Source organism: Pocillopora damicornis, chromosome 5, assembly GCF_964200805.1.
Source record: "Pocillopora damicornis chromosome 5, jaPocDami1.2, whole genome shotgun sequence".
Lineage (NCBI taxonomy): Eukaryota > Metazoa > Cnidaria > Anthozoa > Scleractinia > Pocilloporidae > Pocillopora > Pocillopora damicornis.
The window spans coordinates 27451804-27465723 of NC_142674.1; the positions used below are offsets into that span (position 1 = coordinate 27451804).

Sequence of the window (13920 nt, forward strand, 5' to 3'; positions counted from 1 at the left end):
CTTTACCTTCAAGTTAGAAAATTAGCGAAATAGAAAGCCGCAATATTATAGTTTAATATTTCAGAGGTACATTGAGTGCTTTTTCAGTCGAGAATTCGCACGATGGTAAAACATTCGAAAATTACACTCGATTTGAGTGGGGTGTTGAAGTGGGCGCGGTCACCACATTCATGTTAAGACTATTTGTACCCCATGAGTTTGATATGGATCCTCAACCTTAGATTTTCTATTGATAGTTACATGTAAATCAAATTAATACAAGCGACGTGTTCAAAATATGCCATTGCTTTAATGCGGTTATCCGAGCAATATTACAAGGAGACGACACAAAGATAGATTTAGATTTATGATACTTACGGCCAGCTGATAGGCGCAGGTAAAACATGAAAGAAAAGGAAAAGTTACTCAATTGGTCTATTAGTATTATTACAGTACCGCTAAGCTCTATGAAATGTTGTGTATGGCGCACTGGCGACAAATGTTTACGTGAGAAAGAAAAATCTATTCATAAGCTCTACCTTAGCAATTTAATATCCCCTCTGTTGCGACCGTTCGCGTTTTCGCCTTTTCGCGGTCAATTCTTACAGTCAATTAAGGCAATGCCGATGGGTGCATGACTATATTTCTAGAAAAGCTTTTTTCAAATTAATATGCTAACGCTTGGGGAACTCAATATACTCGAGAAATCTCGAAGTGTTTATTCACTGCATGCATGTGTAATAATGGTTGCTTTAAAAATTTATCATGTGAAGCATTTTACGTCGCAAATTACAAATCATCATTTCTGGTCTCCCAATTAATGCATTTGATTTTTTCCAACGGTAAGATACAAAAGGAGTTCATCTCGTATATGAAATCGCCGCTATCTCATTCAACTAGTTGCAGTTTATTTCATTCGATTTTAAAGTGACTTTGGCCATTACAAGAACCGTCTTCATGCCATTAAAGTTCTTATTCTAAAGATGGCCCAATGTGACGGCATTCAACCAATAGCCATTTCAGTTTTGTAAAACTACCTCTGCATATTATTTACATCAAAGCTTTATTTCGCCGTCTTGGAGGTGTTCTTGCAAATGAGGGGTTCTTGGAAAATATAGCTTTTTTTCTATATTTTTGAAACGAGAGTGAGCCTTCCAATTTAATATTACTTTTTGAGAATAGCATTTTTACGCTAAGCCCATATAAAGAATAAGAAGATGTACAGACGTAGAAGTTACCTATCAACCACAGTACTTACTGCATTCTTCGTCTGATCCATCTCTACAGTTATTGTACTCATTGCAGCGTACAGACGCGTGGATACACTGTTGTTGATCTGCACAAGTAAACTGATCGTCTCGACAAGTTACTAGCAGATGATTAAAAGAAACGCATGAACCGTGACAAAACGTTGGCACTTCTTGTACATTTCTTACCAAAAATATATAATGAATATAAAGGGCTACTTAACGACTTGAGCAGCTTACTTTTAGTGATTGATCTTTTGTGATAGAGATTTTGTAGTAACTTTTCATCAAAGACAAAGTTTGATAACCGTCAACTTCCACTTTATATTTTTTCAGTTTGTGGTTAAGATTTTATCGAGCTCTATATTTAATAACCTTTTCGTCGATTCATAGTTTTTGAATATCTGTGAATTTTAGTTGTCTTGACAGAAAGGCTTTGTAAACATATATGAAAAAAAGATAAACTGAAATCAGTTTCTTTACTCCATATCTTATACAGCCTCACTATCAAGCAGGAGGTGACCAGCTAACCTTGGTTTGTGTTCCGTTTTTGTTGTTTCAATCCATCTCTTAAAATCATTTTTTTGATACTTCAAAGATCCTCAACCTTAGATTTTCTATCGATAGTTACATGTAAATCAAATAAATACAAGCGACGTGTTCAAAATATGCCATTCCTTTAATGCGGTTATCCGAGCAGTATTACAAGGAGACGACATAGAGATAGATTTGGATTTATGATACTTACCGTTAGCTGATTGGCGTAGGTAGAACATGAAAGAAAAGGAAAAGTTACTCAATTGGTCTATTAGCATCATTACAATATTGTTAAGCTCTATGAAATTTTGGTTATGGCGCACTGGCGACAAAAGTTTACGTGTAGATGAAAAATTTATTCGTAAACTCTACATGAGCAATTTAATATCCCTTGGAGACCGTTCGCGTTTTCGCCTTTTCGCGGTCAATTCATACAGTTAATTAAGGCAATGCCGATGGGTGCATGACTATATTTCTAGAAAAGCTCTTTTCAAATTAATATGCTAATGCTTGGGGAACCCAATATACTCGAGAAATCTGGAAGTGACTTTGGCCATTACAAGAACCGTCTTCATGCCATTAAAGTTCTTATTCTAAAGATGGCCCAATGTGACGGCATTCAACCAATAGCCATTTCAGTTTTGTAAAACTACCTCTGCATATTATTTACGTCAAAGCTTTATTTCGCCGTCTTGGAGGTGTTCTTGCAAATGAGGGGTTCTTGGAAAATGTATTTTTTTTATTCTATATTTTTGAAAAGAGAGTTAGTCTTCCAATTTAATATTACTTTTGAGAATAGCATTTTACGCTAAGCCCATATAAAGAATAAGAAGATGTACAGAAGTAGAAGTTACCTATCAACATCAGTACTTACTGCATTGTTCGTCTGATCCATCACTACAGTCAGTGTTCCCATCGCAGCGGTAAAACTCTGGGATACACTTTTGTTGATTTGCACAAGTAAACAGATAGCCTGGACAAATTACTAGCAGATGATTAAAAGAAACACATGAAAAAAATATATAATGAATATTAGGGGCTACTTCACGACTTGAGCAGCTTACTTTTAGTGATTGATCTTTTGCGATTGAGATTTTGCAGTGACTTTTCATCAAAGACAAAGTTTGATAACCATCAACTTCCACTTTATATTTTTTCAGTTTATGGTTGTGATTTTATCGAGTTCTGTATTTAATAACCTATTCGTTGATTCATAGTTTCTGAAAGTTTACTTAAAAACAGCCCGTGTGAATTTTTTTCTCCGGAGGGCGCCTAAGAAGGTCTGACTCCGTCCCGAACGTAGCCGAACACAATTTCTTGATAGCAACAAACACGATTGTTGTGCTGCCTAGTTAAGTTCTCCCACCGATACAGGAACGATAGGTAGTCTGAGACTGCATGTCGCTACTGATATAGCTACTGATACAGCACAGTGACCAACTGAGTTTCAACCAGTAATTCAAAGGTAACAAATAATCATATAAATAATAACAATGATAGCAGTAGCAAAGGTTAGTTTCCCTTTGTTCTCGATGAGAGATAAAGCCTTCCAATTTACTGAAACTCTCACAAAACGATTGGAGTACAAATTAAATTTCCTGCATCATACACAATTCAGAAGTTAACTGACTCGTTGAATGGTTTAGACCGGTTGTTACAAGTACTTAGTGTATCATTTCTGTCAAAATTTGGAGTAACGGGTTAACTCCTTCAAGGTCTCCTTCAGATACAGAAAAGCCTGTTCAGAATAGGGTTGGAATTTGTAATGCATCTATCATGCTAAACTTCTTTTGGTTATAAGGTTTCATAGGGAATCACTCGGTTGACTAGAAGTTAAACATTACAAAATGGCAGTAGCAACATACTCGCAGATGTGCTGGGGACGGCTACCAGCATGAGCAACAGAACAACCTGGGGATTCATGACAATCTTTGCGGAAACAAAAAAACGATAAAAAATAATCAAAATCGAATGTAATGAGTCAAATCGTTCCTTTTTTGGTAGGAAAATAAGCAATCCGCTGATTGTTGTGCTGCCTAGTTAAGTTCTCCCACCGATAAAGGAACGATAGGCAGTCTGAGACTGCATGTGGCTACTGATAAAGCTACTGATACAGCACAGTGACCAATTGACTTTCAACCAATAATTCAAAGGTAACAAATAATCATATAAATAATAACAATGATAGCAATAGTTATAATAATTCATAGAGGGCTAGCTCGAAAACCTAACGGTTCCCCCAGCCTCTAGGCTCCAAAATGATACAGCTATGTTTATTTTTCCTGTTCATTATAATCAATTTTCTTATTTCACTGTAATTCCATTTTTGTGAGAAATAAAGACTTGTTATTGTTGTTGTTGTTGTAGTTATTATATTTGTATCTTATATTTGTATCTTATATCTTATATTATTGTATCGCTTCCTTTTACTGTATGAAAAAATGTAATTTAAGGTAAAGGGCATCTAATTAGCTTGCCATATTGTGCCCTTCTCCATCCTCTTATCTTACTTGTAATTATTCATTAGACTCTAATCTGTTGAAATGAAGGAAAAAATAAATACCAAAAAAAATAATAATAATAAAAAAAATAAATAAATAAACAGTAATAATATTATTATGTTTTCTTTAATGCCGAACATCAATTATCTATTATCACCATCATTTTACCTTTTATTTTTCTTTAAGTTATTAGTAGTTAGCCGTTTTCTTTAGAACGAGCGGCCAAGAACAAATAATGTAAATTAAACAAAATATAATAGCTAATTTAACCGATAGGTGCCGTGAAGAAAAATGTCCAACAAATCTTTTTTTTATACATTCTAGCGCGCGGTGCGTTTCCCGTCCGTTGATAACAATAAGTGGATTAACTCAGAATTGCATGATCTCTCCCACGGGTTTTTTTTCCCTCCAATGTTGTCTTGTTTTCTTCCTATTTAATGTACTATTTTAAGACAAAATATTTCAGCAGTTTTTCCTTTTTTTGTCAAGAGGAAAACAGGTAAATGTGTGAATATAATTCAGCTATAACGACCACCTAGATCTAGAACTATATAAGCAAAGCTTATCTAACAAACACTTTATCAGAGATAAAGCATACAGAAGCAAAGTACTCTAAAAAAAATTGGCCCAAAATGCTAAATATACCGAGATAATGATATTAACACAATAACACTCTTATGTCCGTCGAAGTCGCCTCGATCAGAATTAGAATCAGTACTTGTATGGTACTAAAAACCATCAGCGAGCTTTAAAATAATTATTTAACAACCGAGTCGAAATAATAGAGATGATGATCATCGACGATGATCAATTATACACGGCACATCATCAGCAGGTAACAACTGAACTATATAATATTTAGAATAACTAAATTTTCAATGTTCCACGCGGTACAAATATTGCCTGGAAAAAATTACCTTTCTCTAAGATGTCTCTCTGAGAATGAATAGATTCCTGCCGAACAAAGTCGGAAGTCGCCGAATATAAATATTCCTTCCGTGATGTCAAAAACCAAAAAAAAGGAAGACGGTGCCGTCAACTTTGCATAAAGATGTATTTCAGAATCCAATAATCATTCTCTTAAAAGTTGATGACCTCACCTCGAACAGAGCAAGTCAGAGCGCAAAAAAATTATAAGCTTGCCACCATCTGGAGAAAGCAATTAACTTCTGAATAAACAGGTTTATATAACTAGAATTTTATTATCACTTGGTTCTGTCATGATAATCAATCCAACACGTTAGAAAATTCAAATCGAGAGCAACTGAGGCATCTTATGGTTATTATGAAATTTTTTATAACACTGTTAAGAATAAAACGTTCAAGGCGTTTTAAATGAGCAAACACCTTTGCCGCTGAATAATTCTAAGGAGAAACCCTCCGTAAAAAATAGATAGTTATTAGAAAGGTAAGCACTGTTCTGTTGGGATAGAAATGGCGAGAATAACAATAACAATTGCAATAATGACGATGATGATACATGTAAATAATAAAAATACTAATAACCATACCGATAAAATAAACAACGATAATCTATAGAAGGGTAAATTCTCGTGTAGCTTTAATGATTTGGAATACCGTTGCTGATCGGCAAATTAGCATAATATTCTCTTTGTTGGTCAAAGATTAGAATCATGACATCATCATTGTTTTGAATCAACCAATCAAGTAAGAGATCCTTAAAGCTTGAAGCCATCTGGTTACAGATAACAAAGTTTAGTGACGTCATCAGACTGTTTCAACCGTCAGCTGTCAAGACATTATCCCATTTCCAACAGTTTCTAATTTCCTTTTGCTTTTTCTTTCTTCGTTTTCGTTTCTTGTTTTAGTTTAGTCTCCTTTTGCTTTTGCAAGTGTATATTGATTCGTCTTGCTTTTTTCTATAACGTTTTTGTATATTTTTTGACAACTATCAGTAATTGGCAAGCGTTTATTTGCGATCAAGCGGCCGACAAAAAATTTAAATTTTAACGCCCAAAATGCAAATGAGCCAAAATAGATAAAAAGTTCACTCCACCGACAGGCGCCGAGAAGAAAAATGTCCAACATATATAGTCTCCTATAAATATATATACTAAGGCACTGTTTGTTTCTACACCTTGGAAATAAAAAGGGACACCGCAGGATTGAAAAATGTCTCTTATTTTATTTTCACTTTTTTTTCATTGTTTCTATTTTCTTTTTATGTACGGTCTTTTAAGACAAAAGTGCTTCCTTCTTTTATTTTTTTTTTCTTCAAGAAGAGAATCGCGTGAGCGTGGGATGTAATATGTTGGCTGGCTCACTCTCAGGAAGGCAAACAGGGATGACTGGGGGGAGGTTAAACCTTTAACTTTCAAGATCTGACTGTTAATTCTCCCCTCTTTGTTCCACACATTTCCTTTTTAATTGGATACAAGAATTTGATGTTAGATCAAGATAATAACCTCTACCTGATAAGTTTGAATATTCTCATTACCTGTCTGCTGAATTATGTATGGATATCATAGGAAGAAGATCCATAGTGATCACCACTGGGAGTGAAAGGCTAACCAATCCCACTTCCCCTGAGAACAATTTTTAAAAGGAATAGTAATAATGACAAGAGAAGAAAAGCAACATCTCTTTGCAATAAACTTAATCTAAACGTCCACCGAGTGACGCATAACGACCACTTAGATCTAGAACTGTAAAAGCAAAGCTTATTTAACAAGCACTTTATCAGAGATAAAACATACAGAAGCAAAGTACTCTAAAAATATGTTGACCCAAAAATGCTTAATATACCAAGATAATGGTAATAATAAGCTTTAAAATAATTGTTTAACAACGAAATCCAAATAGTGGAGATAATGATCATCGGCGATGATTAATTATGGACGGCACATCATCAGCAGGTAACAACTGAATTTTATATAGAATAACCGTGTTTTCAATGTTTCAAACGGCACAAAAATAGCCAAAAAAATACCTTTCTCTAAGGAGTCTCTCTGAGAATGAATAGTATTACCGTATAATCTTACCGACAGAAAAATACTGCAGTCCTACTCAACTACTTTATTAAACAACGACTAATAAACTTAATAAGGGTGACTCCTGACTGAGGCAGTTCAATAATTATCCTCGATAAACTTACTTAAGCCCACTACAGTCTATACCTTAGTTCGCTACTGAGCCAAACTCATATTTTCCTCCAACGTTTCTTGAAATTAGCAATCTTCCACCATAGATCTCTCTCAAGGTGTAGCTTCTTTCACAGTCGGTCACTCCCGACAATAACAACAACTACCACTACATAAATGAGTCCTTATATACATTCACAAAGTGTTCCGGAACATTCCAGAGGCTTAAAAAAGAACTATTTTAGTAGTGTTACGTATTAAATGCGTCATCAACGGCTTCGCTTGATGTCAGCATGAATAAGCAGTCTGGAGATTTCTAGAAGCTTATATTTTCAACAACAATTACTCATAACAATAGATTTTTGCCGAACAAGGTCGAAAGTCGCTACCTATAAATATTCCTTTCGCGATGACAGAAACCGAAAAAAGGAAGAAGGTGCCGTTAACTTTGCATAAAGATGTATTTCTGAATCCAAGAATCATTCTCTCTCTTAAAATTCGGAGCTTGCAACCATCTGGAGAATTCAATTAACTTCTGAATAAACGGGTTCCTATAATAAGAAATTTATCATCACTTGGTTCCATATTGATACTCAATCCAACACGTTCGAAAATTTAGATCGAGAGTAATTGAGGCATCTTATGTTTATCATGAATTTTTTTTATAAGACTGTTAAGCATGAAACGTTCGAGGCGTTTCAAATGAGCAAACACCTTTGACGCTGAATAATTCTGAGGAGAAACCCTCCGTAAAAACATAGATAGTTATCAGATAGGTAAACACTGTTCTGTTGGGATAGAAATGGCGAGAATGACAATAACAATTGCAATAATGAAGTTGATGATACATGTAAATAATAAAAATACTAATAACCATACTAATAAAATGAATAATGATAATCTGTAGATGGGTAAATTCTCGTGTAGCTTTAATGTTTTGGAACACCGTTGCTGATCGGCAAATTAGCATGATATTCTTCCTGTTGATCAAAGATTAGAATCATGACATCATCATTGTTTTGAATCAGCCAATCAAGTGAGAGATCCTTGAAGCTTGAAGCCATCTGGTTACAGATAACAAAGTTTAGTGACGTCATCAGACTGTTTCAACTGTCAGCTGTCAAGACATTATCCCATTTCCAACAGTTTCTAATTTCCTTTTGCTTTTTCTTTCTTCGTTTTCGTTTCTTGTTTTAGTTTGGTCTCCTTTTGCTTTTACAAGTGTATATTGATTCGTCTTGCTTTTTTCTATAACGTTTTTGTATATTTTTTGACAATTATCAGTAATTGGCAAGCGTTTATTTGCGATCAAGCGGCCGACAAAAAATTTAAATTTTAACGCCCAAAATGCAAATGAGCCAAAATAGATAAAAAGTTCACTCCACCGACAGGCGCCGAGAAGAAAAATGTCCAACAGATATAGTCTCCTATAAATATGTGTACTAAGGCACTGTTTGTTTCTACACCTTGGAGATAAAAAGGGACACCGCAGGATTGAAAAATGTCTCTTATTTTATTTTCACTTTTTTTTCATTGTTTCTATTTTCTTATGATGTACTGTGTTTTAAGACAAAAATGCTTCCTTCGTTTCTATTTTTTTTTCGAGAAGAGAATCGCGTGAGCGTGCGGATGTTATATGTTGGCTGGCTTACTCTCAGGAAAGATAATAGGCAAACGGGGGTGGGCTGGGGGGAGGTTAAACCTTTAACTTTCAAGATCTGACTGTTAATTCTCCCCTCTTTGTTCTACACATTTCCTTTTTAATTGGATACAAGAATTTGATGTTAGATCAAGATAACAACCTCTACCTGATAAGTTTGAATATTCTCATTACCTGTCTGCTGAATGATGTATGGATATCATAGGAAGAAGATTCATAGTGATCACCACTGGGAGTGAAAGGCTAACCAATCCCTCTTCCCCTGAGAACAATTTTTAAAATGAATAATAATAATGAAAAGATAAGAAAAGCAATATCTCTTGGCGATAAGTTTAATCTAAACGCCCACCGAGTGACGCATGTCGATGGTTTAGGGAACATCTTGCAAAGATAGAAAAACACTCAGTTGAAGAAACGCTAGATTAGTAGAAAGGCTCGAACATATGGAATAATGTACTAGATAACTTTAGGGAAAAATAACGGAAGTCAAATGACATCGATCTCCCTTTTCCCCTTCGCACCACTCTCTCCCCCCCCCAAAAAAAAAAAAAAAACCCAAAAACCCCAAAAGACTAAGAAAACAAAATGAACTTACGCCTTGTTCACAAGGTTGGTAGATAGGGGTGACGGAGACAGAGTGCATTGTTTGGGAGCCTTTCCTTCTTCGAAAGACCGTGGGAGAAGGGGGGAGGACTCAAGACGGAGGGCACAGTTTTTCCCAATACGGACCGACCCTAGGCTGGTAAATAACATTTTACTTCTTTTCCCTTAAACTTAACCAAATTCTTTCCAAAGAGCCCGAAAGATTTAGGGCTGTAATTACAACAAGATTTTTCATAAACCTAAAAATATTTGAGCGAGTAAATGGTGGTTACAATAGAGGTAATGCAAATTAAAGAAAGAAACTTCACCGAAGTCTGTTTTTCATTTTTCGTCCTCCCTCTTCTCCCAGGGTCTTTCGAAGAAGGAAAGGCTCCCAAACAATTCACTCTGTCTCCGGGTCTCTCACATGATTGGCTGATTCAAAAGAATAATGATGTCATGATGCTAATCTTTGATCAACAGGAAGAATAGTATGCTAATTTGCCGATCAGCAACGGTATTCGGAAACATTAAAGCTACACGAGAATTTACCCATCTAGAGATTATCATGAATCATTTTATTAGTATGGTTATGAGTATTTTTATTATTTACATGTATCATCATCGTCATTACTGCAATTGTTATTGTCATTCCCGCCATTTCTATCCCAACAGAACAGTGTTTACCTATCTGATAACTATCTATGTTTTTATTTAGGGTTTCTCCTCAGAATTATTCAGCGTCAAACGTGTTTGCTCATTTAAAACGCCTTGAACGTTTCATGCCTACCAGTCTTATAAAAAATTTCATAATAAACATAAGATGCCTTAATTACTCTCGATCTGAATTTTCGAACGTGTTGGACTGAGTATCATTACGGAACAAAGTGATAATAAATTTCTAATTATAGGAACCCGTTTATTCAGAAGTCAATTGAATTCTCCAGATGGTTGCAAGCTCCTAATTTTCTTGCCCTCTTACTGGCTCGATTCGAGGTGAGGTCGTCAACATTCAAAGAGAATGACTTTTTGATTCAGAAATGCATCTTTATGCAAAGTTAACGGCACCTTCTTCCTTTTTTCGGTTTTTGTCATCGCGAAAGGAATACTTATATTTAGCGACTTTCGACTTCGTTCGGCAAGAATCTATTGTTATGAGTAATTGTTTTTGTAAATATGAGCTTCTAGAAATCCCCAGACTGCTTATTCATGTTGACATCAAGTGACGCAGTTGATGACACAGTTATTAAGTAATACTACTAAAATAGTTCTTTTGTAAGCTTCTGGTATGTTCCAGACTACTTTATGAATGTATGTGAGGACTCATTTATGTAGTAAAATGTAAAATGTTATTCACCAGCCTGGGGTCGGTCCGTATTGGGAAAAACTGTGCCCTCTTCCTTGAGTAATCAAGACGGAGGGCACAGTTTTTCCCAATACGGACCTCCCGACGGGCGAATAAATTATATACATATATATGTCGATTTTTTTTCGTTCAGGGCTCCCTATGCATGCATATGTATGTGTGATTAATTTACAACAATTTTTCAAGTGAATTCATAATGCATTCATATAAGCGCTTACGAAGAGTTGCAATTTCATAAACAAGCAGTTAGCGAGAAATAAGAGAGATGGTAAGTTTTGAGCTCGGTTAAGAAATGAAGATGATTTTAGTCTTGTGACGAGCGTGGGACAAAGAAAACTTCTGAGTTCCCATGAGGAATCGAACTTTAGACCTTCGGATTCTGCTCTCCGATGCTCTACTACCGAGCCACAGAGACTCCATGGTGAGTGAAGTCTCTTACGAAGTTCATATGACACGCGTCCTGCATACTGTGAGGATTAACAATGTCAATAGCGTAATGTTTGTGGATAGAACTTCGTAATAGACCTCGATCATCGAGGTGTGCGTAAGGAAACACCGGCAGATGACAATGAAGTGCGCATATCCGAGTGTCGAGCTTCAGTGTAGCGTACCGCGGGCACACAACTAGGCATTGCACGAGGGCTTCACGTGGGCTGATAGCTGTGAAGCCGCGTAAGCAAATAATTTGCAACCCGCGTTTTGAGCGCCAAATCAAACTGGTGAGGTTGAAGTTGAACAGTAATTCTCAATATTTTACATTTTCTGATCAACTTGCAACGCAACAATACCGGCAGAGCTAAAGCTTTGTCAACGAGAGGAAATTGTTATGATTCAAGTTTGTGGAGAGAGGGTTTTGTGTGAAAACAGGATGAAAAGAAAGAGACTGAGAGACCAAAAAAAAACAAGAAGTAATTACGTAAAGCAAGTCGAGAAAAACGCCCAAAAAAGTTAGAGAGGACACCAAAATATGCAGAATACGGTGAAAGGAACGCGAAAGAGAACAAGAAAAGACATAAGTAAAAAGACGAATATCTAGCGAAGAGCAACGCGAGAAGGAAGTACATCCAGGTGTCCAATACCTTCAACTTTCCCTCGAAATGACTGAACATCCGAGCCCTTTCTTCTTAGGTGCTGACTATTTCCTCTGAGCATCTTTTGCGTGTGTGAACCGAATCAATGAGTTGCCTCTTTGAACAATAGGGAACAGCAGACTGCGGTTGGATATCATCGTTTAGTACACTCCACAGTGGACTGTCGATGCTTAACGCGTCTTCAACCGCAATTATAGAGGGGTATTTACAACCCACCATGTCAACGTTTTGTCCTGTGTACTCCTTGAACAGCCGTTCAATGGCCCCCGTTGCGTTCGTGATTTGCGCACAAAACCGTTTTGCAATGGCTTGTCCATCTAAAGAATGATTAACACGACATGAGTCAAAATGATACCGTAGAAAGCCTACACCACAATCATTTCATTACGATATGTTGGTTAGCTCTAATCGGGCGTCTTATCGACGACTGTTAGTACTCAAACAGATCAATGAATTACCTGCATATTTCTTCATTAGTTGTAAGAGAAACGACCGTTCTTAGCACTTGACATGCATGGATAATTGCAAGTCTTCTCGACGCTTCTCTTGCAAATCGCAGAGGTAGGCAATATACATTCTGCTGTCAGGAGACCATCGGGGTTGGCCGGCCGCCCTCAAGGTTCTTTAGCTGTTGATCCAACCTATTACCAGCAGAATGGAAAACAGTGGAGAAACCAAAAAATTGATTGGAATTATTTGTTTGGTTTTGCATTGCTTTGCAGTGCGATTGGCAAACAAAACTTGCCCCGAGAACTAAGTAAAATACCAATAACGACTTCCACGTTTAACGGTATGGAATTGTCCATAATTCTGATTGCTCGATTGCCTAATTGTCTGTTTACTTGTGTGATTAGCTATTTGTTGATTTTGTGGCTGGTAATGAGTACTTTGCTTTGTTTTGGCGGACCTCATTTGAAAACCGTTTTAATATCCTTACGTAAAGATCATTTGGTTCCCAGACCAGGGGAGTAAATATAGCAGAATCCAAACGATGGTTTCATACCTGTCAAGCTGATCGGTCAATATATTCCAAGGTTCAGATGTCAGGGAAAATTTTTGCAGGTTTGTTCTGTTAATGAACCGTTTGAAAAATTCGGAAGACAAGTATCAGAGAAAGTCAGGACAAATGACAGAAAGTGATGGACCAAAAAAGTAAGACATTTACTGTAAAATTCAGAAACGACAATTGGGGTAAACATGGTATGAAAACCAGATCCCCATGCTACTCCATACCCTACACAGAAAACTGCCTCAACTTGTCCAAGTAATCATCTGGTGATGAGCCTTCAAAGAAGAAAACGTAAACTCATAACATAAACTGTTTAAGTAACTTGTGTGTACCTTTCTGAACTTCAGTTGTGGTACTCTAATTTCCTCTCAAGCACTTCAAAACTTTATCAAACTATAATCAAAAGTTAAGTGGGGCAAAATACAATGGAGGTCATTCATTTGTCATGATTATTTTTGGTCGTTAAAGGTGAACCATTCCAAATAAGATCACAGCCGACCGAGTTGCAAGATAAAAAAGACTGGTTAGAGGTCAATAACAACCAGGCATTCCACGCGAAATTTGATAATAGCCTGGGACTTAGCGCGTGTTGTGTTGGAACTCGCCATTTGACTAAACTTCGTCGTAAATATAGTTTACACACAGGAATTACATCTGATCTTGACACAGTCAACAAAATCACTCGCAGCAATATCAGAGTAATTATGCCGAGAAAAGTGATATCACTTTCGAAGAGGAAGACCATTTAATCTTGTATCATATCTTTCGGATCAAAATGGCGAGCTTTTCGATCTTCGAAACTCTGCACGTTGAGGTAAATTGTCTATTTGTAGCACCTCTGAACTCA

At 36.4% G+C, this 13920-nt stretch overlaps 1 long non-coding RNA gene across 1 annotated transcript in view; it reads right to left on the reverse strand.

The window, feature by feature from the left end:
* Nucleotides 1-7548, reverse strand: part of LOC149046281 (uncharacterized) — a 98788-nt gene extending 91240 nt beyond the window's left edge. The window contains exon 1 of the long non-coding RNA XR_016186792.1: nucleotides 7402-7548. This is a non-coding gene — a long non-coding RNA (uncharacterized LOC149046281). The remainder of the gene's footprint in view (nucleotides 1-7401) is intronic.
* Between the last annotated feature and the right edge of the window lie 6372 nt (nucleotides 7549-13920).